This window comes from Aquarana catesbeiana, linkage group LG03, assembly GCF_042186555.1.
Source record: "Aquarana catesbeiana isolate 2022-GZ linkage group LG03, ASM4218655v1, whole genome shotgun sequence".
Taxonomy (NCBI): Eukaryota; Metazoa; Chordata; class Amphibia; order Anura; family Ranidae; genus Aquarana; species Aquarana catesbeiana.
Genome location: NC_133326.1, coordinates 292,528,288 through 292,555,146, shown reverse-complemented (window position 1 = coordinate 292,555,146; position 26,859 = coordinate 292,528,288). Strand labels below are relative to the sequence as shown.

The following is a 26,859-nucleotide window of genomic DNA, read 5'->3' as shown; positions in this document are numbered from 1 at the left end:
TATTGTCTACATTCCTGGGGGAATAGGTCTTTTTACATTTGACTTACATTTGACTTACAGTATGCATAAAAAAATGACAGGTTCCATGTCAAAAATTATATGTGGACATTTCCTGAAGATATGAAAAAACACCTTACAATCAACCTATTGGTGATTTTCCTAATTTGCTCCATTAGATGCTTTGTGGTATAAAAATATACTACAAAGTAATGTTTTTCCTTTTTAAGAAAAACATAAATAGTGATCCTTACTGAGTTATCACACATGCCCTTCCCATTTTAAATCACCTTCTGCAACTTTAGCCAGCAAAGAAGAGTGACCACAATGGTAAAGAATAATTTAGAGTGACCCTGAGCTAAGTTAAAAGTGCCTTACATGATAACAGTGCCAGCAAGTACCTGTGTTCATTTTAATTTATTAGCTGTGACCTTTTTAAGCCCTTTGGATCTTAATCTTAATCTCATACTTAGGGGTTCGACTTCTGTCCAAGTCAAGATTAAACAATGCTCCACCTGATACTAGGCCTCATTCTCATTCATGAAACTGTCAAATGTTAAAGACCCAGTATTTATTATTATAATCTCATATTTGACGATTGAGTGACAGAGAATGGATTTAATGTCAAGGCCCTGTGTACAGCCATTTACCAAAAATGGGCAAAGCTTCAGAAAAATACATAAAATGTGTTTATTATACAAGAGGACAACAGGATAAATAAACATGCAAGGTATTTTTTTTTTTAAGTTCAATTTGTTTATTGGGTTTTTTAGGTATATACATTGCAATATTGCATACAGTGTATAGTAAAAAAGGAAACAGTACCAATGTTCCTAATGGTTTTAGAAAAACAAGGTACAAATGCAGCAAGCAAGAGACATACAATCTGTGGTAACCAAATGCAAGGTATTTGGTGATTGGAACAGATAAATTGGTGTGAGAGTTAGAATACAGAATAGACGAGAGAGGAAAAAAAAAAAAGGGTAGGAAGGGTCAAATTCTGCAAGGAGATAATGAAATCCAGACCCAAAACAGTGTACTACAGGACAAATCCACCAGACATGGAAAAAAGTGCCAATGTGTCTACAACCACTAAAACATAGAATGGGGGCAAGGTACCATCTACTTAGAACTTTACAATTTGTTTCCACTGCCAGAATGTTGAGCAGGTTTTAGTTGTTTTCCAAATTTGGGCCCAATCGTGGGAATCTAACTCTATACATAGATCTAATGACCATTTTTGAATGTAAGGGGGAGTGTAAGAAGGAACAGAAGGTACAAGTTGTGAATAAAGAAAGGAAATCAAATTGAGTGCATGGAGGTCCGAAGCACATCTGGGTCAATCCAAATATCTGACATTGGTTTGTAGAGAATGTTTTATCTATAGGTATCGAAAGACTTCACAGTTTGGCAACTCTTTTCTTGTTGCAGTAGTGCAAAGAGCTTTAACCTTTTTTTAGTTATGAGTTGTCTGTTAGAAACACTTTTTTAATACATTACATTAGCAAAACATTAGTCTACACTATGGGGTCTACATATTTGTAAATGTGTTACTCAAGATTTAGAAAAATCTATAAATCTTGGGTGAAAGTTGTATGAAAAGATTTATAAATAGACCTGACTGATATGTGCAGGAAGGAAAGTTAAAACCTAAGTTTAGATAAATAAAAAAATCAGCACTTGGGATGGTACTTACAATTAATGGGAAGTGCTCTGCCCCCACCCCCCAATACTCCCACAGTTTTAATCTTCTCCTGCTAGGGTTAGTATAAGCTCTGACCCAGTCACAGGCACTGGTCAAGAGTAGCAACTATTCTCACCCAGGGCTAGCCCAAGACATTGTGCTGCCTGTGTCCAAGAATGAAATACTGCCCCCACCCCCCCAAAAAAAAATCATGCCCACCAAAAAGCCCCCACATCCATTATTTTATATCATGATAATATAAATTAAAATGTAATTTATCAAGAAGTCAGATTTACATATAACAGGACCTTGTCTATATGTTAATTATTACATACCATTACGTTCAATTCCAAGGGCTGGGCTAGGGAGGTATAGGGGTGAGCTAGGGCAGTATAGTGGCAGACTAAGGTAGTATATAGAAAGCCTAGGGTAGCATTTGGGCAGGCTAGGGTAGTATAGGGGCATGCTAGGGTAGTATATGGACAGGCTAGGGTAGTAAATGGACAGGCTAGGGCAGTATAGGGACAGGCTAGGGTAGTATATAGACAGGCTAGGGTAGTATATGGACAGGCTTGGGTTGTATATAGACAGGCTAGGGTAGTGCTGGTGTTAGCCTGTGTGCAAGCACCCTTGCACCTGGCAACTATGAGTATGCGCATTAAGGGCAGCAGGGCGGCCTTTTTACAGTTGTCACCCTGCCCCCAGGCCCAGTCTGCCCCTGAATGACACACACAACTGCTGGAAAAATATTATTGGGCATCAATTTGCCACCCCTATCAATGTGCTGCCTGGGTCCAATGGACCCAGTGGGACCCATGGCAGGGCCAGCCCTGTTCTCACCCTTTCTTCTCCTATCGCCATTCATAGAAGCTGTACTGTGACTTCCATGAATGGAAAGCACTCAATGAATGAAGGATGGGCAGAGAAAGGAAAGATCCACCTCTTCCATTCATAGAAACAGGATGGAAGAGGGGGACTTTTCACTCATCTGCCTATTTTCAATTCACAGTGCTTTTACTTCATGGAAGTTATAGTATAGCTTCTATAAATTGTGGAGGGAGGTGCTGGGCATAGTTGGCACTCTTGATATGTGCATATGACAGGTACAGCACTTGCATTAACCCCTGCAGCACCAGAAGATTATGGCTGTGGGAGTATGGGGGGGGCAGAGAACCTTACATTTAAACTAGGAAAGCCAGCGCCAGCACAATGAACACCTCTCATTAAATGTAAGTACTGTCCCTTGTGTGGAATTTTTTCAATTTACCCAAATTTAGATGTTTTGGTAGCTAATAGACCCTAAATCTGTCCTGCTGCATATGAGCTTGGCAATGACCAAACCATCCTGTGCAATATAAAACAGGTTACTGGAGCAAGCTTATAATGGCTAGCACTGTCCATAGATTGGCAATAGCAAACACTGCCATGACTAATTGCAGGATGTTCCCCCTCCACTAGACCATTACATTTTGACTGAGATGCAAGTTTAAAAGAAATGAAGGTACTGACTTTTAAAACTCTGTATTAGCAATAGAGACAGGAACTTATTCATTTTAAGATTTTATAAAAATGAATAAATTAATTAAACAAGGAATAAACAATAATACAGTACATGGGATATTCGACCTTTAACTGTAGCACACTGAGTTTCCCTCTTAAAGTCTGACACATGTCAATGACTGAGACGTAGCTTCATTCAATTTAGTCAATCATGTCCTCCCCAACAGATTTTTTTTGAGCATCACATTCTAATAATTGTTATTGCTCACTCCAATTTTCCCCTGTAAAAATAACAGGAGTGACTAGCATACAGTTATTAGGTGGTTTTCATGCATTTACTATTGTCTTATTATTTGCTAGTGTATGAATTGTTTATCAGCATTTATGACCACTACAAGCTTAAAAATGGCAGCAAAATGCTACAGACATTTGGTTAGCAGATAGATAAAAGTCACCAGTAACTAGCCTAAATCAGTTAGTTCTGGGAAGCTTTCACAAAACACTTCTATATATTCAGTAGGGACTCTTGTGGCTACAATGCATTATTTGCAACCACAATTCAACTCTTGTCAGTTTTGGAGTTGGTCCTGAACAGTGGTAAACTCTAATAATTTTATAATTGGGTTACTACTACCAAGAATGACTAAAATAATAATTTTAATAGGGGCTGTCAGATATTGTTGGGGAGGTTCCCCTCACTTCCTGTGTGCTAAGGTAAAATCAAACAGGAACCAAAACATGACATTCGTTCTAATTAAAACTGGCCATACACTGATTAAAATTTGCCCAGTTCCAGCAGGGACAAGATGAATTTTGATAAGAATGTAGTCTCCTCCACTCAACAGAAGTCTATTTTTTAATTGACTTCTATCAGATGGACATGTTGGAAAACTTTCCATTGATCAACAGCTGCAGCCAATCACTTGCAGCTACTAATCAATGTATTCTCAAATTGGTGGGTGCTGCTGTCAGATTACAATGTCCTGCGAGGGGGGATTCTTCTATAACCTCACTGGATGAATGAACAGAAAACTAACATTGTATGGCTAGCTTGAAGAAAACTCTTGTGTGTACTGTATGTATTTGATGTGTGAGTGCGCATGTGTGTGCATATATACTGTATGAGTATTTAATGTAACAGTTTATTTTAATAAGGTCACAATTTTGAAATAAATAATCCGGGTGATTTCAATCAACCGGGATCAACTGATGCTTAGGGAATCAAAATTCCAGAGACCAGATCAGGTAAATTGCTAGCGAGAGAACTTAATTAATCTATCGTCTGTAATTGCAGTAGTTGAGATACACCACACTTCATCCTGCAATAGATTGATGGATATCATACGTGGTGACTCCAAACCCCTTGAATCTTAACTAACCAATTAGACAGCTTTGTCCTGTATAGGTGTTTTTAATACTGTGTAGGAAAATGAATTGCCATTAAAGTCAAATATTAGCAGCAAGTTTAGACTCTCATTTAAAAGGGCCAAAAAGAATAAATTACAAATATATTATACCCATATACAGTATAATGGACCTGCTAATAAGATGCACAGACATAACTGGTACAAGCAATATTCTGCCTGGCCTACCTTCTTTAGATATATAAAGGATGCACTAGTAGCCTTGTCTGAGCTTTGTACAACCTGAATATAGCTCTCTCTTCGTAATGAGCATAATTTATAAATGAATATCTTAAAAAGAACCCGTGGGGATAGAATTACTGGAGCTTACACTGTTCACTTGGGTTTTAAAGTGACCCTGTCAGGTTAAAAAAAAAAAAAACAGTTGAAAGGCACCTGCAAGATAAGAAAAAATATACTAATTTCTCTAGTGATCCCTGTTTCCTACTTTCCCTCCTTCCCAGAGCTGCTGCCTCTATCAGTCTCTTCAGTTGTTGACAACACTTCCCTCATTCCAATGTTACTGTCACATTAACATTTGACACTTTCAGAAGTGTTGAATGACTGAATCCTCTTCCATGTACCATGGTTCCATACCCAGACACCTACATCAATGCTTATTCCTGTAGTGACGCAGAGCTTAGAAGATAGCACCACAGCTTGCAGAGGGGTATACCGGCATTCGACGCGCTTGGAAGTTTCAAATGCTAAAGAGGCTGGTGTAATACTGGAATAAAGGGGAGGTAGGAAACATGGTCCACTTGAGAGTTGAGTACAATTGCTCTTCTCTTGTAGGGACCTTTCAACAGCTATTTTTTTATATGATAGGGTCTTTTTGAAGGTTCAGCAGGCTCCAATGCTATCATCCCCACCCTATCTTTACCACCTAGGGAGTTGTTGACCTGGTCCAGTAGAGTGATTTACTAGGAAGTGCAAACAATGAGACAGGAAGTGATGAGAAATCTCCCTATCCAGAATGGAAGAAATTTCCATTAGTTCTAATGTAAAAAAGTAGAAAGAAACATGTACTTTTAGGTGGTAATCTAAATATAATATTAACATCCCTACATACATCAATATATGAAATCCTTTTTGAATTTAGAACATTTATTTGTATATTTCTAGTTTGCCACACTGTCTGCAGGGAGAAAGAATTCATAATCATAGCTGATGTCTTTGTCCAACAATTGACCTGAAGTCTGTGAACTGCCAGTTGTTAGCCTTTTTAAGACTGAAATGGCTGATAGCATGTATCACTTCACGGCAAATATATATGTTAAGTAAATGAATAGACTACAATACAGGTATAGATGTAATATATGCTTATATGGATTACAGGTCCTTTTAGTCAGAGTATAAAAACATTGACTTATTTAATGTCTATACTGACCAAGAATAGACATAAAAGAAAAGCTTAGTTGTAATGTGTACAGCGTGTCAGGCTTCCTTTACTAAAGCAAAACACACAGATGAAGAGAGCCATGCACAATGTGAAATTGCATAGTAATTAAAACAATCAATGTTCACAGCATAGTAAAAGCGAGTCTCAATCTGAAAAGCACTTCCTTGAATAAGCATTGTTAAAATGCCATCAGTACACCTGACACATAATAAGATTGTCAAGCTAGAATTGGCATTCACATAAATAAGAATTATCGTTCCGGTATATTGAACTCTAACAGAAAAAAAGAATAATGTGATATTTAGAAAGGTCAGATGTTAGCAGAACCTGCATATTACATGAATCATGAAAGCAATTGTTCTGTTGTATCATATTTAGCATACAGGTGATCAACTACTTTGTAGGAGCATGCTCTTGGTATCCCAAATGATTACACTGTCTGCAGCAAACCAAATAATAAAGCATTAAAAGCGCACATATAGGAATTTCTCTTTAATATCTCTGATAAAGAATCTTTTGAGGAGCGTGAAAAGAGTTTATTCTCTAGGTTCAGTTCTTGTCTAGTTACAGTCTTGTCTAATGATTACTGAATCATTCATCTAGCATCCAGTGTACTCACTCAGTCAATTAAATCTCTTATTGTATCTGATTTGTCAGTGTCATTGTCATTGTTAATCTCTTAAATCCACATCAGCTCTGAAGCCTAAATATTGCTTTTTCTTTCTGTGAAATGAAGTGGCTGGAAAATGCCACTGGAAACATAAAGCAGATTTCCAAAAACATCAATAGCACTGTACCTTTATTTCCAAATAATTACAACACAATTCTGTATAGCTATACTGGAAAAAAAAAAAAAAAACTTAAAGCTTTAAAATGCATCTACTGGTTTACCATTACTCCAAACAATATGCTCCATACCCATCTGCTGTGGATTCCTCGAAAGGTGAACAAGCCTACTTCAACTTGTACGTATGAGAACTTAAATAACTCATTACCTTGTAAATGTCAAATTATCACCAAGTCAGCCAGCATGTCATATTTATTGCTCGTAATACATGCTCCATCACATCATACAAAATGTTATGTTTTTCTACACCAGTGACCATTTATTAACATAGCCTGTAGGTTCAGGGAAGCACGTTTTCCAATAAGCTAAAGCAGAAAACAATTTTGCAAATGCATATCTTTTTTAATCAAATGGGAGTCAATTTTATGATATACTGGCATGTACATAAACCTATTTAAATCAGCAGCAGAAAGAACTGCAAAATGCTATAGCTGCTAAGTCTCTCTAGTACTAAAGCACTGGGATGTGCCAGCATTTTCCTCTGCACGTTACACACACATCAGCTAGAATATCTAGGCGAAGACAAAAAAGAAAAGGCTCTCTTACCATGCACAGAGAGAAGCTATTCGTTCAGCTAGATCCAAGACTGCTGTATCCAGACGGGCAGCATGAGTGATCCTTGGGCCTCACACAAAAGCGAGATAATTGGCTCTCAATGAAGAGATGTAAACATCCATCATAATAGCAATGGTGCTGAAGCTGAAAGCTACCTCAGCTGTTCTAGCTACTCTGTGAGATGATGTCACAAACATCATCTCGGTGTACTCTCATTGGTTTTTGTTACCTGGAATAATATCTTAACCCTAAGCTTGCAGCACCATTTCAAAAGGCGGATCACTGCTATAGTGCCTGCATGTCTGGAATGGGGAGTAGAATAACATTGAAATGAAGAGGCTCAGATAAAATTACTGAAGCTACCTAGCAAAATACTCACCACATTTCAAATGCACAGCATAGAACGATCTTTGGATGTATTCAAATATAGTATTTTAGTTATTTTTTCATATAACTTACATTTCTATCTTTAATTGTTTATATGTCTAAAAAGGATTTGCTGCGCTACCTGAATGATATAAACACTGTTTATACAGCAGTTGGTGAACAAAGTGACAATAGTGCAATATACTTCTATAGTGTATAGAATACTCACATGCAAAATCATATAAATCGTAATTGGTATAAACACTGCTTATACAGCAGCAGATGATGAATTGACAATAGTGCAATATAGTACTGTAGTGTATAAATACAAAATGACATCATTAAAACTGATATAATTAAGATATCAAATGCAAACTGACAGGATTAAATCATAGTTTCTTTATAGTGAATCCTGAGTGATATAAAGTATATAATATATAAATATTATTTTGAAAATCCCTGTAAAATCAGTGTCCTGACTTGTAATAGCTCTTGTCTGTGTATGGGATGAACAATGTCCGTGATACTTTTTTTATTTGCACTAACATCCAAATGGACAAGCTTTCAGGGTGTACCTCTTTCTTCTAGGCCCAAGCACTACTAATACACAATGTTTTAACAGAATATTAGGTAAGACAATCCCTAAGGATGAACAAATGATTTACAACAATGACTGCAGTAGGGAAATATGACAAGGATTAGGGTTAGCAAAACTATATATTTCACAATAATTGATTTCCATGATTGCATTTCATTTGTGTGTCTACTAGTTTTATTCTGTTTTGCATGCTGACATCAGAAGAAAAAATCTATAGACTAAAGAAGGATTTGATAGAAGAATGGGTACAGGGAGGCTGTAAAGGCAAAGTTACTTTTTTTTTTTTTTAATCTCAGCTTCCCTATGTATCAATAATTATCCACTTGCCTACTGCCCATTTTTACCCCTTCCTGCCCAGGCCAATTTTCATCTTTCAGGGCTGTCGTACTTTGAATGACAATTGCACGGTCATGTGGCACTGTACTCATATGAAATTATTATAATTTTTTTCACACAAATAGAGCGCCCGTTGGGTTTTTTATTTTTATCTAAAAAAACTAAAAAAGACGTTTTCTAAGAAAACTAAAAAAGACGTTTTTCTTAGTTTCTGCTAGAAATGTTTGCAAACAGGTCATTTTTCTCCTTCACTAATTGTGCGCTGATGAGGCTGCACTGATGGACACTAATAGGCAGCACTGATAGGCTGCACTTATGGGTACCAATAGGTGGCACTGAAGGGTACTAATAAGTAGCAAGTGATGGGCACTGATTGGCGATGGTGCTAAGTGGCACTGATGGGCACTAATAGGTGGCACTGACAGGCACTGATGAGGCAGCACTGATGGGCACCCATGAGGTAGCGCTGATGGGCACTGATAGGCAGCACTGATAGGCTGCACTTATGGGCACTAATAGGTGGCACTGAATGGTACTGATAAGCGGCTTTGAAGAGCACTGATGGCGGCACTGCTAGGCGGCACTAATGGGCACTGATAGGCAGCAATGCTAGGTGGCACTGATAGGCAGAACTGATTGGCAGCACTGATGGGCACTGATTGGCAGCACTGATGGGGATTGATCATATGACGCCTTCCCCGAATTAGCCAACAGAACTTGCTGTTGGCAAGTGGTTAATGTACATCTGTTAAAGAAAGCAAACAGCTGTCCCTACATTCAAGGGCAGGCATTACCTCAGCCTCCCGTTTCTCCTACAGAAAAATCCTTCATGACTTTCTGGTATACATCCTTTGGGATGGGAAAACTGTTGGTGGACTAAGGGAGTACTTCAGCAGCTGCCCTCACTAAAACAAACCCTGCACCTGCCTTCACCCTCCAAGAAATTGCTCCCAACCACTTCTGCAGTTACATGCTGTCATTTTCAGTGAGCACCATTCTCACTGATAACACCGCCAGTGCCTACCTCTGCAGATTCAATTCATTCATGGACTAGGTAAGTGAGAGATAAGCATATTGGGTTTTACTTCCTCCTTTTTCCCCCGCTTTCCCTTGCAAAGTAAAAGCATAATGGGCTAGTATGCATTGCATACTAGCCCATTATTTGGCACTTACCTGCAAACAAAGCCCCTCGTTTCCCCGCTGGTGGCCACATCCATCTTTGCCCCTCTTTCTTCTGGGGCCACGGACTTGTAACTGGCCGGAGTATCGTAAAAACCACTCCTGCACGTGCGTGCGGGAGCCATCAGTCAAGGAACTTGCTAGTGAATAAACGGCACGGAGGGCCGTTTCTTCACAGCGCATGCGCTGATGACTTTGGCACAAGCCTATATGGTAAATATCTCCTCAACCATGCAGGTTTAGCAGATATTTACAGTACCTACAGGTAAGCCTTATTATAGGCCACTATTTACCCACTAGGGATGAGCTTCATGTTCGAGTCGAACCCATGTTCGACTTGAACATCGTCTGTTCGACCGTTCGTTGAATTAAGAATGATATGGGCTGTTCGCGCCAAATTCGCGTGGCGCGTCACGGCCCATAATTCACTGCGGCATCGCAGTGCATTGCTGACTGATGAATGGCCAAGCATGCACTATGACCTGCATGCTTGGCCAATCACAGCACCGTCAGTAGAGAGAGCTTATTATGGCTCAGGGGGTTTAGAACACGCCCTACACTATATAAGGCCGCCTGCACGGCGGCCCTGTGTAGTGTGTTCCGGTGTGCTGAGAGATAGAGAGAGAGAGAGACAGTAATGCCGCGTACACACGGTCGGACTTTACGGCGGACTTTGCCCGGCGGATTTTTCGACGTACTTTCCGACGGACTTTGTGAATGAACGGACTTGCCTACACACAATCCACCAAAGTCCGTCGAATTCGTACGTGATGACGTACGACCGGACTAAAACAAGGAAGTTCATAGCCAGTAGCCAATAGCTGCCCTAGCGTGCCTTTTTGTCCGTCGAACTAGCATACAGACGAGCGGACTTTTCGACCGGACTCGATTTCAACGGATAAATTTTAAACAAGTTTAAAATCTAAGTCCGTCCAACTTTTGAGAAAACAAAGTCCGCTGGAGCCCACACACATCGAATTGTCCGACGAAATCCAGTCCGCCGGGCAAAGTCCGCCGTAAAGTCCGCTCGTGTGTACGCGGCATAAGTGTCATTTCATTTGAGTTAGATAGATTAGGCAGGACAGTCAGTCAGTTAGCTGCACTTACAGTGTATTGTGTATATATATGCATTCCAGGTGTTGTGTATACTGTATATATATATATATATATATATATATATATACACTGTATTCAGTTTAGCTAGATCCGTTCCTGTTATCTTCCTACTGACAGGCAGGCTTGTCTTGTTACAGTATTTACAGCTACCTGAAGAAAATTGCTGGTGTTCTTTTGATCCTATTAGTACCACAGTCAAGCAGCTAGACTATTTACAGTTAGTGTAGTGCGTCCTCCTCACAGTGTTCAGCTAAAGCTACAAGTTAGTTTAGTGTGACCTCTGCACAGTATTCAGCTAAAGCTACAAGTTAGTGTAGTGCATCCTCCTCACAGTGTTCAGCTAAAGCTACAGGTTAGTTTAGTGTGACCTCTGCACAGTGTTCAGTTAAAGCTACAAGTTAGTGTAGTGCATCCTCCTCACAGTGTTCAGCTAAAGCTATAAGCTAGTGTAGTGCGTCCTCCTCACAGTGTTCAGCTAAAACTACAAGTTAGTGTAGTGCGACCTCTGCACAGTGTTCAGCTAAAGCTACAAGTTATTTTAGTGCGACCTCTGCACAGTGTTCAGCTAAAGCTACAAGTTAGTGTAGTGCGTGCTCTGAACAGTGTTCAGCTAAAACTACAAGTTAGTGTAGTGCGTAGTCTGAACAGTGTTCATCTAAAGCTACAAGTTAGTGTAGTGCATCCTCCTCACAGTGTTCAGCTAAAGCTACAAGTTAGTGTAGTGCATCCTCCTCACAGTGTTCAGATAAAGCTACAAGTTATTTTAGTGCGACCTCTGCACAGCGTTCAGCTAAAGCTAAAAGTTAGTGTAGTGCGTGCTCTGAACAGTGTTCAGCTAAAACTACAAGTTAGTGTAGTGTGACCTCTGCACAGTGTTCAGCTAAAGCTACTGTCAGGGTACCAGTGGCGCCAGACCTGGGTGTTTGCATGCGCCTATGCGCCGGCACGCTCCGGTACAAACCTTGCAGCAAGTTCCTGTTGTTTCCAGGCGTCAGCGCGGCGCTTGGGTGCACGCGGGTACGCGGCGCTTGTGCGTGTGCGCGCGTACGGGCGTGCGCACGTACGGGCGTGCGCGCGTTCGCGTTAGCGCCGGTTTGGCGCCAAAGTGCACATAAAAGTTCCCCTGTGCCTCTGGCACATTGTTGCTTCGTCTCAGCTCTGTGATTCCTGTAAATCTGCACCTGATTGATCGTTACCTATCTGACCCGACTTGTCTGACCATCCGTCCTGCTCCCATCTGACCCGGCCTGCCTGACTACTCTACTGCTGCTGCCTGATACCGTTGCCGACCTCTGCCTGCCTACCGACTCTGCCTCTGCCTGCTGCTATTGCCTGTCTCATATCCCTGCTGACCCAGACCGTCTGACCCTGCTTGTGCCTGCTGTTGTTCTTGCTGTTGCAACTTCAGCTTCAGCTCCAGTGATCTCTGCACCTCCAGTGTTCCAGCTTGCTGCCTCCAGTCTCCACCTGATCTGCAGTCCAGCCATCCCTGTGGGATCTCTCATCACTTCAGCATCAGAGACTCTGCTCAACAGGCACTCCTACCCCACTGTGCTCAGGAGACCACTGTCCCCACTCCAGTGGCTCCTGAACCAGTGTTGTATGAGAGGTCTTCTCCTACAAGTCAGGCTCTACTACCAGGTACCTAACAGCTACAAGTTAGTGTAGTGCATTCTCTGAACAGTGTTCGTCTAAAGCTACAAGTTAGTGTAGTGCGTCCTCCTCACAGTGTTCAGCTAAAGCTACAAGTTAGTGTAGTGCGTCCTCCTCACGGTGTTCAGCTAAAGCTACAGGTTAGTTTAGTGTGACCTCTGCACAGTGATCAGCTAAAGCTACAAGTTAGTGTAGTGCGTCTTCTGAACAGTGTTCATCTAAAGCAAGGGTGTCCAAACTACGGCCCTCCAGCTGTTTCGGAACTACACTTCCCATGAGGCATTGTAAAACTCTGACATTCACAGACATGACTAGGCATGATGGGAGTTGTAGTTCCTTAACAACTGGAGGGCCATAGTTTGGACACCACTGATCTAAAGCTACAAGTTAGTGTAGTGCGTCCTCCTCACAGTGTTCAGCTAAAGCTACAAGTTAGTGTAGTGCGTCCTCCTCACAGTGTTCAGCTAAAACTACAAGTTAGTGTAGTGCGACCTCTGCACAGTGTTCAGCTAAAGCTACAAGTTATTTTAGTGCGACCTCTGCACAGTATTCAGCTAAAGCTACAAGTTAGTGTAGTGCGTCCTCTGAACAGTGTTCATCTAAAGCTACAAGTTAGTGTAGTGCGTCCTCCTCGCAGTGTTCAGCTAAAGCTACAAGTTAGTGTAGTGCATCCTCCTCACAGTGTTCAGCTAAAGCTACAGGTTAGTTTAGTGTGACCTCTGCACAGTGTTCAGCTAAAGCTACAAGTTAGTGTAGTGCGTCCTCTGAACAGTGTTCATCTAAAGCTACAAGTTAGTGTAGTGCGTCCTCCTCACAGTGTTCAGCTAAAGCTACAAGTTAGTGTAGTGCGTCCTCCTCACAGTGTTCAGCTAAAGCTACAGGTTAGTTTAGTGTGACCTCTGCACTCTGCACATTGTTCAGCTAAAGCTACAAGTTAGTGTAGTGCGTCCTCCTCACAGTGTTCAGCTAAAACTACAAGTTAGTGTAGTGCGACCTCTGCACAGTGTTCGGCTAAAGCTACAAGTTATTTTAGTGCGACCTCCTCACAGTGTTCAGCTAAAGCTACAAGTTAGTGTAGTGTGTGCTCTGAACAGTGTTCAGCTAAAACTAGAAGTTAATGTAGTGCGACCTCTGCACAGTGTTCAGCAAAAGCTACAAGTTAGTGTAGTGCGTCCTCTGAACAGTGTTCATCTAAAACTACAGGTTAGTGTAGTGCGACCTCTGCACAGTGTTCAGCTAAACCTACAAATTAGTGTAGTGCGTCCTCTGAACAGTGTTCAGCAAAAGCTACAAGTTAGTGTAGTGCGTCCTCTGAACAGTGTTCATCTAAAACTACAAGTTAGTGTAGTGCGACCTCTGCACAGTGTTCAGCTAAACCTACAAATTAGTGTAGTGCGCCCTCTGAACAGTGTTCAGCTAAAGCTACAAGTTAGTGTAGTGCGACCTTTGCACAGTGTTCAGCTAAAGCTACCTGTAGAAGGTTGGTGGTGTTTTTCTGATCCTATCACTACCGCAGGCAGCTAAAGTATTTACACGTTAGTGTAGTGCGACCTCTGCACAGTGTTCAGTTAAAGCTACCTGTAGAAGGTTGGTGGTGTTTTCCTGATCCTATCACTACCGCAGGAAGCTAAAGTATTTACACGTTAGTGTAGTGCGACCTCTGCACAGTGTTCAGCTAAAGCTACCTGTAGAAGGTTGGTGGTGTTTTCCTGATCCTATCACTACCGCAGGCAGCTAAAGTATTTACATGTTAGTGTAGTACGACCTCTGCACTGTTCAGCTAAAGCTACCTGTAGAAGGTTGGTGGTGTTTTCCTGATCCTATCACTACCGCAGGCAGCTAAATTATTTACACGTTAGTGTAGTGCGACCTCTGCACTGTTCAGCTAAAGCTACCTGTAGAAGGTTGGTGGTGTTTTCCTGATCTTATCACTACCGCAGGCAGCTAAATTATTTACACGTTAGTGTAGTGCGACCTCTGCACAGTGTTCAGCTAAAGCTACCTGTAGAAGATTGGTGGTGTTCTCATACTGTAGGCAGGCAGTTGATTTTGCTAGCTGCAGTATCATATATATATATATATATATATATATATATATATATATATATATATATATATAAGCTTAGTGCAGCTACCGGCCATTAGTATGTCTGGTAGGCCAACAAAGAGAGGCAGACAGTCACAAGCCAATAAAAGAGGGCAAGCAGGCTCTGTGTCTAGAGGCAACGGTGCTGGTCATGGAGACGGTGCATCCTCATCAGCACGTGGCCGTGGGACAAGCTTGGCCTTTTTTTCGGCATCTGGCCGCGTTGAGCCGCAACATGCGGAAGACTTGGTCGAGTGGATGACCAAACCATCCTCATTCTCCTCATCCTCCCTCACCCATGCTCAGGGTCCTTTGTCTGGCAAAGCAGCTGCCAACGCGGCCTCTTCCCTCAGCTCAATGGCATCAGTGACTCCTTCCCTAGCCCACCACGTCCTCCTGAGTAGTCCCTTGAACTGTTTGACCACAGTGTTGGGTACATGCTCCAGGAGGATCCCCAGCATTTAGAAGGCTCTGATGATGATACTGAGCTAGATGAAGGCAGTAACGTGAGCACGGGCAGAGGGGGTGCCCAAGAAGGATAGCAATCTGGCAGTCATGCTCCCCCTGCTGCAGCATACTGCCAGGTTTGCTCCAGTGATGAGGAGGGAGGGGATTATGAGGTCACTGACTCAATGTGGGTGCCTGATAGGAGAGAGGAGGAGGAGGAGGAGGAGGCACATCACCAATGAAGCAGGATGCCCTCCAGGGGCCAGCCTAAGGGCAGCACACTGACTGCATCACACCACAAAGCTCCGCATGTGCAGGGCGCTGCTGTCTCTGCATGTTATTCCAAAAGTTCTTTGGTGTGGGCCTTATTTGAGACGAGTGCATCAGATCGCACCGCTGCTATTTGCAACATATGTCTCAAGCGTATCTCGCGTGGCCAAAGCATCTCCCACTTGGGCACCACATGCTTGACCAGACATATGTTGACCTGCCATGCAGTTCTTTGGCAAGCATATCTAAAAGACCCACACCAAAGAACAAAGAGGACCTCTCCTTGCTCCTCATCAGCTGAGATCTCCAACCCCACTATACCTTCAGTCCTGTCTGAGACCTGCACTGGGAGGAATGAAGGTGTAGAATTAGGTGTGTCACAGCCAAGTACTTGGGGGCAATCTGCTTTCGGTACACCGACGTCAGATTGTACCAGGCAAATTTCCCTGCCCCAGCTGCTGCACCACCAAAACAAGTTCGCTCCCAGCAATCCACATGCCCAGCGGTTGAATGCCAGCTTGGCAAAATTGCTAGTGCTTCAAATGCTACCTTTTCAGTTGGTAGACTCTGCCCCCTTCCGTGAGTTTGTGGAATGTGTGGTTCCTCAGTGGCAGGTACCCAAACACCACTTTTTCTCATGGAAGGCGATTCTGGCTCTCTACCGGCATGTGGAAGGCAATGTCTTGGCCCCACTTGACAGGGTGGTCAGCGGTAATGTGCATATTACCGCTGACAGTGTTTGAGCTGGTGTGCTTGGGGGACAGGAGCCACACTGGGGCAGAGGTCCTTTCAGCTCTGCAGGGGCAGGTTCAGAGGTGGTTGACGCCACACCAACTTAAGGCAGGAATGGTGGTTTGTGACAATGGCACCAACCTCCTCTCTGCCCTCCGACAGGGACAACTGACCCATGTGCCCTGTTTGGCTCACGTCCTTAACTTGGTGGTGCAGCGGTTCTTGGGCAGGTACCCGGGCTTACAGGATGTCCTGAGGCAGGCCATGAAAGTCTGTGTGCATTTCCGCCGGTCATATAATGCCAGTGCTCGGCTGGCAGACCTCCAAAAGGAGTTTAACCTGCCCAAGAACTGCCTAATCTGTGACATGCCCACCAGGTGGAACTCAACGTTGGCCATGCTGCAGTGGCTGCACACGCAGCAGAGGGCCATCAATGAGTACCTGTGCGACTATGGCACCAGGACAGGGTCAGGGGAGCTTGTTTTTTTTCCCCACGCCAGTGGGACATGATCAGGGATGCATGCACTGTCCTGTCACCATTTGAGGAGGCCACGAGGATGGTGAGCAGTGACAGTGCATGCATCAGTGACACTGTCCCCCTTGTCCACCTGTTGGAGCACACGCTGCATGGAATAATGGACAGGGCACTTGAGGCAGAACAGAGGCAGGAAGAGGAGGACTTCCTTAGCTCTCAAGGCCCCCTTTATCCAGACAGTGTTCCTGTGTGCCCGCCGATCACACAGGAAGAGGAGGAGGAGGAGGAAGAGGAGGAGGATTGTGTCAGTATGGAGGTGGAGCCTGGCACTCAGCATCAGCAGCAGTCTTTAAGGGATCAGTCCCAAGAAACACATGGATTTGGTCAGAGCTTGCACAGTATGCAATTGAGCTACTGGCCTGTCCTGCATCCAGCGTTCTATTTAACAGGGGTGTGTGATTACAATTTTTGATGCAATACTTTGCAGCAGGGCTCGTTCCTGTGTTCTAACTAGAGTATCTGTGAGGGGTTGCAGTGTTGTGGCACCAGTGACTAAGGGCCAATTTTTCAGCCCCTGTTTAACAGGGGTGTGTAATTACAATTTTTGATGCAATGCTTTGCAGCAGGGCTCGTTCCTGTGTTCCAACTAGAGTATCTGTGAGGGGTTGCAGTGTTGTGGCACCAGCACCAATGCCTAAGGCCCAATTTTTCAGCCCCTGTTCAACAGGGACATGTAATTAGAATTCTTGATCTAATATTTCACAGCAGGGCCTGTTTCTGTGCCCACCAAGATTAACTGTGAGGACTTACAGTGTTGTGCCCCCAGCACCACCGTCACCAAAGGCCCAATTTTTCTGGTCCTGTTCAACAGGGGCATGTAATTACAATTCTTGATTGAATATTTCACAGCAGGGCACATTTCTGCCCCCACCAAGATTAACTGTGAGGACTTACAGTGTTGTGCCACCAGCACCACCACCACCAAAGGCCCAATTTTTCAGCCCCTGTTCAACAGGGGCATGTAATTACAATTCTTGATCTAATATTTCACAGCAGGGCCCTGTGAGGGCTTACAGTGTTGAGGCCACAACAACACCTAAGGCCCAAATTTCTGCTGAGTATATAGGGCAGGCCCCTACTTTCAAACATCCAACTTACAAACGACTCCTGCTTGCAAACGGAAGGAGACAACAGGAAGTGAGATGAAATCTACCCCATAGGAACGGAAATTCTCTCCTGTAAGAGTTAATATGGGAAAAACTTTTCTCCTTTCCACTGATGCTTTATCACCAATCCTTGTTTCACTAAAAACCCCAAATTTTCAAAAAACATTTGTCATTGGAACAAAAAGTGAGGTGAAATCTTCTGAAGAGGAGCACAGATAGCAAAACAAATGTCACAGGGGTGATAACCCTTCCCTATGTTTTCCAAAAAGCTTAAAAACAGATTTTTTGGCTGGAGCTACACTTTAAAAATGTACCAGTTCAAAATTACAAACAGATTCTACTTAACAACAAACCTACAGTCCCTGTCTTATTTGCACCGCCTGTATACTGCTGTTCAGAGTATAAAGGGCCTGGGGGCCCCACGCCTTTCCTTTTTTTAATTTGGGTGCAGGGTTCCCCTTAATATCCATACAGGACCCAAAGGGCCTGGTAATGGACTGGAGGGTACCCATGCCGTTTGTCTCACTGATTTTCATTCATATTGCCAGGACCCGACATTACATTAAAGCCGCAAGCAGTTTTAAATGACTTTTTTTCCTTTAAAAATGTAATTTTGTGCAGGGACTGTTCTAAGAATGGGAAACACGTGCCACTTTACAGGCATACTATAGACACCCCCCCAGGTACGATATTTAAAGGAATATTTAACTTTTTTTTTACTTTAAGCATCATTAAAATCACTGCTCCTGAAAAAACGGCCGTTTTTAAACTTTTTTTGCATTGATACATGTCCCCTGGGGCAGGACCCGGGTCCCCAAACCCTTTTTAGGACAATACCATGCAAATTAGCCTTTAAAATTAGCACTTTTGATTTTGAACGTTTGAGTCCCATAGACGTCAAAGGGGTTCTAATGTTCGTGCAAAGTTTCGGTCCGTTCGCAGGTTCTGGTGCGAACCGAACTGGGGAGTGTTCGGCTCATCCCTATAAACCACTTCAATACAGGACATTTTCACCCCCTTCCTGCCCAAGCCAATTTTCAGTTTTCAGCGCTGTCGCACTTTGAATGACAATTGCGCGGTCATGCAACACTGTACCCAAATGACATTTTTATCATTTTTTTCCCCACAAATAAAGCTTTCTTTTGGTGGCATTTGATCACCTCTGCATTTTTATTTTTTGTGCTATAAACAAAAGAAGAGCGACAAGTTTGAAAGAAACACAATATTTTTTAGTTTTTGCTATAATAAGTATCCCAATTTAAAAAAAAAAAAAAATCCTCAGTTTAGGCCAATATGTATTCTTCTACATATTTTTGGTAAACAAAATCACAATAAGCGTATATGTATTGTTTGCACAAAAGTTATAGCTTCTACAAAATAGGGAATAGTTTTATGGCATTTTTGTTATCTTTTTTTTTTACTAGTAATGGCGGTAATCTGCATTTTTTATCATGACTGTGACATTGCGGCAGAAAGATCGGACACTTTTGACACCATTTTGGGACCATTGACATTTATACAGCGATCAGTGCTATACAAATGCATTGATTACTGTATAAATGCCATTGAGAGGGAAGGGGTTAACACTAGGGGGCAATCAAAGGGTTAACTGTGTGTCCCAGGGAGTGATTCTAACCGTAGGGGGCGGGGACTCACAAGGGGAGGAGACTGATCGGTGTTCCTCTGTACTGGGAACACATGATCGGTCTCCTCTCACCTGACAGGACATGGATCTGTGTGTGTTTACACACACACACAGATCCACGGTCCTGCTCAGTTAACGGGTAATCGCTGGTGCCCGGCGGACATCGCGGCCATCGGGCACACGCATCGGGTCCCAAGTGATGCGACTAGCCCCCCAGACGGCCGGGAAGCCCAGAACATCACATGACGCCTGCCCAGGATGGGAGATCCCTTCTGCGGACGTCATATGACTATATGCGGGATGTGAAGTGGTTAAAGTCTAATTTCGCCTTTTCAGACAGAATTTCACTTTTCTTTTCTGCCCAAGTCATCCCCACCAGGGTTTACTTCCCCTTTAAAGTCCAGCTTCAGGCTCAACCTTTTTTTTAAGGAACAAGGAAGGGTTAAATCCCCCTACCAGATTATTATTGTCTGTGTCCCCAGTAGGGGGATTTTCTATTATTTTCTGCCCTGTTGATTAGATGGGAAGGAGGAAGGAGGAAGAAGATTAGGGTGTGTTGTTAAATTCTTTTTATTAATAGAGACAAAGATAGCTCCAAAAACACCTTTTCAGCTGGGAGGGGAAAAGGTTAATGATCCCTATTCTTGCTGCTTCATATTTTTATCAGACGGATTAAAAAGTAGTAGATACATCTCTCCAATGGGGTCATGGTAATGAAATCTTGGTAAAAGTTGCATATTTACTACACTATATGCACAACCACATAGAAATAAAAAAAAATATTTTGGAGTTTGGCTACTAATGAACTTTGAGGTAGAACATATGATATAATGGGAAATGTATTATAATGTAGTGAAATAAATTATGTGATTGCACAGCTTGATACATGATGATATGTTTCTTTTACTATACGTTTTATTTCTTTTATTTCAATATGAATAATAATAATGATAATAATAATAGTAAAACAATAGTAATAATAGCTTAATCATATAGTAGCTGGCATTGGAATAATAAAACATTTGTTGAAGTGGCTCTCTTAGAATATCTGTTTTCTGTTTCCATGTTTCCAATAGAGGGCTCACTGTTCTAGTGTGAGGACTCATTCAATCCAAGTGTCCTATTTATTTCCAACATAAGGACATACATTTATAGTTATACATTTTATTGTGTGTGTTTTAATTAAAAATTCAATACCATATGTATTGATTTTACTTGACAGAGGAAAAAATAACACTGAAATGTAAAAATAATTATTCTGTGTATTATTATAGTAGTGCCATTTGACACTTTTATTTATGCACTAATGTCATTCACATTAGTAACTGCATGAAACACCTTACAGTCCAATGTCTCCAGCATGCCCATGCAGACACACACACACTAGTGGCCAATTTAGTCAGGAGCTAATTCATCTTTTAGCTAGTGAAGTTAGATCGCAGCATCCTCAAAATAGGAGGAAAGACAAATGTCATGAAGATACAACACTAATGCCGCGTACACACGATCGCACATTCCGACAACAAAATCCATGCTTTTTTTGCAAGTGATGTTGGCTCAAACTTGTCTTGCATACACACGATCACACAAACCTTGTCGGAAATTCCGAACATTGTGATGGTGATGTACAACACGTACGACAAGCTGAGAAAAATGAAGTTCAATAGCCAGTGCGGCTCTTCTGCTTGATTCTGAGCATGCGTGCAACTTTGTGCATCGGAATTGTGTACACACGATCGGAATTTATGAGAACGGATTTTGCTGTCAGAAAATTTGAGATCCAGATCTCAAATTTTGTTTGTAGAAAATTCCAACGGAAAATGTCCGATGGAGCCTACACACAATTTCAAACAACAAGCTCCCATCGAACATTTCCCGTTGGAAGATCCGACCATGTGTACGCGGCATTAGGCTGGATTCACACTGATGCCGGATCGCAGCAGGGGTCCAGTGCGTCCTTGTTCTCCGTTTCAGGGATGAATCAGGAACAAATTTTTGCCTGAATTCAGCCCTGAAACTGAGCCAAAGGCGCACAGGACTCCTGGGCAAGCTGCCCCGCAGCCGCCACGGAGAAATGTGAACCAGCTCCATAAATAGCCGGTCACAATCTCCGCTCATGAGAATTGGATGTGGAGAAACCCACATCCAATTTGCACTAGTGTGAACCTAGCCTAAGTGGTAACCTAGACATAAGTACTACGCTTTAGGGCTCATTTACACAACTGTGTTGCTGTAATGTACACACATTAACTTGCGACATTGCAATGTTTAAAGTGTATTGCGTTAAGCAACCCTATTACTTAAATGGGCTGCCAACACACTTAAAACCATACATGCACCATTTTTTAACACTGTGTACCACCTTGCAAGTTCATTGCAGTGAATTGTGTAGGTGCAAGGGGGTGAAATTCCAAACTGTGTAGGTGCCATTGGGGTGCAAAAATCCAAATTTAGGTATTACATTTCTTATTTCGTGTTGTGGGAACGTGTGCTAAAAAAAAAAAATAAAAAAATGTGTTTTAATACATTGCATGTGCTCTTAAAGGAGAAGTATAGTCCAAACTAATTTGGCTATACTTCTTCTATGGATCACAGGAGGGCAGTTCATTTTGCACTCCTGTGATCTGTTTTCAGCTGACAATGGCTAAAGCACTCACTTAGTCAGTCAACTGGTCCAGGCCTGTAACTCAGCTGGTCCAGGCTTGGGAAAGTTTCAGCTTTGCAGTTGGGATCCACCCAGATGCCTGGACCTGCAGCTGGTTTAATTCTCAGCGAGAGCCACAGCCAGCCACTTCCCCCTCTCCACAGCCCATCGCTAGCACTGGAGGGGCGAAGAAGAGATGGTGACTGAACGGCTCCCTGCAGGCTGAAGACTGAGAAATTAGTAATCGCTCAGTTCTCAGCCTTATACGCAGCGGCAGCAACGTATTTCTCTTTTAATTTGTGATATTAGTTATAATCATCATTCCACTATAATATATTAGAACTCTGGCTAATAATAATGGTAATAGGATCATATCATTTTTAATTCCTTGTATGGATTTGCTCTTACAGTCCCTATATAAGCACATTTTTAAGCTTAACATATGTTACAATAAAGTCTTTGAAAACCACGGAAATTAAAAATGATCAAATCATATATAAAAGTGTATACTTGCATCAGTCCATAGCACCTAGTATGGATCATGGCTGTTTTACCCTTCCTCTGCTATTTGCATGGGTGCCTGATGAAGTCACATGATGTGATGTAAAGCGCAGGGCATTGTCGGACCGTAAGTGGAACCGTATGTTCTGTTTTCTCTGCTGCCAATATAGAGTTGATTTTTTGTGGTCAATCTGTGTTTATGCCCTGCTCTGCCACCATCTATTATCATGGCAACACATCGAGAAGACGATGCAGGCTGCAATCTCCACCACAAACTAGGGAGGGATAACCTAAAGCAACTTTGTTTGACTCCACGAGAGCAGGCAAGAAGTTTATTGGTGAGGGCCAATAAAACCCCCTAGAACTCAGGGGAGTATGAATATATAACATATGTGCTGTATTACATATAGCAACATATTTAGTTTTCCTGTTAATCTGCCTATTTACACTGCTGCATCTCAAACTGAATGGACTTTCAGTGCAGTTTAGAGAGGTGCCTAAATAATTGTTATAGTATCTTTCACTATAACATGGGCAGAGAGGGGGATACTAGCACTGACCATCAATGCTTTTAAGGGTGAGGACCTTCACTGACTACCAATGCCTGCATAGGGAGAAAGTGGAGATAACCGCCTGACTATCAATGTTTGTAAGGGTGGAATCCTTTAGCGTTCTATGCTGTGGTGTATTTAACACACATTATGTCATGCATTAATGTGTGTTGCATTAAGACTGCCAGCACAAAACAGCAGAACAAAAAATGTTCATATAGTGGTGGGAAGATGCGTTGGAGTGGCATTCATGGCGAATTACTTTGTAGTACACTAATGCACATAGTGGGCTCAATTCATGAAGCGGAAGTTTCCTGTTTAAAATTTGTGGTAAAATACAATTTTTCCTAAAATAAGGCATGTTATATTTTATTGAAATGTGCAGTATTTATCTCATGAAACCATTCTGTATTTTATCTCATGCAATATGCAGTGGAATGGATAACGTGGAGAAGAATTAGAACCCATATCAGTTTTTATTGCTAATAAAGAGGTAAAATGGTTTAAATTGTAGAAATAGGCCAACTCACTAAGTCAGTTTGGTCCCTGCAGCATATGTATTAATACAAACGAAAAAAAGGTGACCAGAATACCAAAGGGAAGCTGCTTTCACAGGACACACGTGGTGTATTAAATTAGGTAAATACAAAATATCTTTATAAATGTCAAATATTGAATGAAAATAGTATAAAAAATGACACCCATATATAAATACCCTTCTTCCACCAATAAAAAATACATTAGTGGAAGAAGGGTGTTTATATAAGTATGTGATTTTTTGATACTATTTTCATTCAATATTTGACATTTATAAAGAAATTTTGTATTTACTTAACTAAAGTAAAAACTTTTTTTAGTTTTGGATATTGTGGAGGGGGATAAAAAATACCTATTAAGTTATTATTGCTGTCTGTGTCCACATTAGGGAAATTAACCCCTCTCTATCTGTCCTGACCTGTTTTATGTCCTTTATCGAACCATTATCATTGAAAGTGAAAGTAAAAGAAAATTCCACATTTCGACTTTTCCCCAGAAAGGTAATAGAGGGGAAATTTTCCAATAGGGACACTAGTTCTGGTAACCTAGGGGGGGCCCTAGGGACTCCCTTAACTTGCAGGGATTTCCTCTCATTTCATGTTTTGGCAAGGGGACAGGGAGTGAAGGTAAATCTCCCCAATGGGACACAAATGGCAAAAAATTAAAAGGATTCTAGCCCTCCATACTCTATACAAAATGAAAAAAAAAGCTTTGCCTTTCGTTACTCTTTCAAGCAGTCATTGTCATCCTTTTCAACATAGAGGAACCCTTTAACTAGTTTTCCTGTCTTAGGGAACATCTGGTAACCTCTGGAGGAATTCTAGGGTTCGATGGAACCCAGCTTGAGAAACCCTGCTTTACATAGTTACATAGTTACATAGTTGGTGAGGCTGAAAAAAGGCATCAGTCCATCCAGTTCAACCTATGATATGTGTGTGTATGTGTTTATGTCAATAGTACATTGCATACCCTTGTATATTTTGGTCATTAAGGTGCCCAGATAATAGTTTTTTTAAACTATTATGCTCCCTGCTAATACCACTGCTTGTGGAAGCTACATTTTGTTTTTTGCACTAGTTTTTTACAATCCTCCACACCACCCCCATTTAACAACTCACTCACACATTTAGATTCTCCACTAGTCATTTCTTCAATTAGATTCCCCTTACCACACGATCTCTACTACATCACTCACCAACACTCTGTGTATATATAGGCATTCCTGGATATATCATTTGTATTTTATTCAACGTAATCCTTTTATTTTAATTAACATACACTCACACATTATTTTTAGTATTCACTCCCAGATACCCCCCCTCTTTTTTATGACAAGCTATGTTACATTGTTGTTTTTACAAATACTTCTTCAATCAGACTCTCTTCACTATATAATTTTCATTATACTACTTACCAGTACTCTCCATATACGAGTATCTCTGGGTATACTATTTACATATTACTCAACATAATCTAATTTACATTCCCAGATTTTCTCTCTTTCTGACAATTTACGTTTCATCAATGGAGATCACCCCACTACTCATATATTGTCACCCCACTACCTGATGCCATTCAGACATCACATGCTGCCTCAGCTCCCGCCGCGAGGCTTGCTGCCCCCGGCCTACTCCATGCCATCTGCCATGCGCTGCGCTCAATGTCAGGGTTGGTAAGTGTATTTTTTGGCCAAACTTTTTCAACATCTTTTTCAATTCCTCCCTATATGGATTGAGGTTGATTATATGTACATATCTTACAGGATTATTATGCATCAGCTCCTGATGAGTGGACAAAATCACCCACGAAACGCGTCAAGCTATACTTGATGCCTACTCTATCCACTGTACCTTGATGCCATCATTGTCCAATATTATGGATACATTATTCCTTTATGCAACTTTATTATCAGTTACCGGACATGCCACCATTGGCACCTATAGGCTATATGCTATTTTCTATCAATACCATTTTGACCACCATTTACTCTGTGGAATCATGCATTCAACTGTGTGTACTTGCCCATCGATTATGCCTATATTTTTGTGCCAATTATTTGTATATGTGTGTATATATATGAAATTCTCTTACTATATTTACTATGATCAATAAATTTACAATTTTAACCCTCCGCATTTCAACTGCTTCATTTTAAAGTCCCAAATCCCTTTCTATATATACCTGTCGGTAAATACCGGGATGGAGGCGACTAGTGCGCCTCATTTAAAGTCCCAACTCCCCCTCCATTGTACAGCTTGTGGAAGAGAATTCCACATTATTACCGCTCTGACAGTGAAGAACCCTCTACGCAGTTTATGGTAAACCGATTCTCTTCCAACTTTAGTAAATGCTGCGCGTCTTTTAAAATTTCTTTTCACTAAATTGTTTTTTCCCTATGCTAGGGTTGCCAGCATGGCATTTGTACATTGATATCATATCCCCTCTCAAGCTTCTCCTCTCCAGAGAAAATAAGTTCAATGCTTGTAGTCTTTCCCATAGCTGAGGTCCTCTATTCCCTTAATTAGCTTTGTTGCCCTTCTCTGGACTCCAGTTCCAGCATATCCTTCCGGAGGACTGGTACCCAGAACCAGACAGAATATTCAATATGCGGCTGGACCCGAGTCTTGTAGAGTGGGAGAATTATCATTTTATCTCTGGAGTAAATCCCCTTTTTAATGCATGCCAATATTCTGTTGGCTTTGCTTGCAGCAGCCTAGCATTGCATACCATTGCTGAGCCTGTCATCTACTAGGACCCCTAGGTTCTTTTCCATCCTAGATTCCCCCAGAGGTTCTTCCTCTAGCCAGTAACTTGCATTCTTATTTTTGGCACCTAAATGCATTACCTTACATTTTTCAACATTAAACTTCGTTTGCCATGTAGTTGCCCACTCCATTATTTTGTTTAGCTCTTCTTGCAAAGTTTCCACATTCTGCATAGAAGTTATTGCCCTGCTTAGCTTAGTATCATCCGCAAATACTGATATTGAGCTGTTTATCCCATCCTCTAGATCGTTTATGAATAAATTAAACAGGATTGGTCACAGGACAGATCCCTGGGGGACCCCACTTTCAACACCAGACCATTCAGAGTACCTGCCATTTATCACCACCCTTTGAACTCGCCCCTGTAGCCAGTTTTCAATCCAGGTACTCACCCTATGATCCAT

General features: G+C 41.8%; 1 protein-coding gene across 2 annotated transcripts in view; it reads right to left on the bottom strand.

The window, feature by feature from the left end:
• Positions 1–7,705, bottom strand: part of MGAT4C (MGAT4 family member C) — a 290,420-nt gene extending 282,715 nt beyond the window's left edge. For both annotated transcript variants that reach the window (XM_073620209.1, XM_073620208.1), the window contains exon 1: positions 7,380–7,705. The gene's annotated coding sequence lies outside the window, so the exon portion shown is untranslated. The remainder of the gene's footprint in view (positions 1–7,379) is intronic.
• Positions 7,706–26,859: the final 19,154 nt, after the last annotated feature.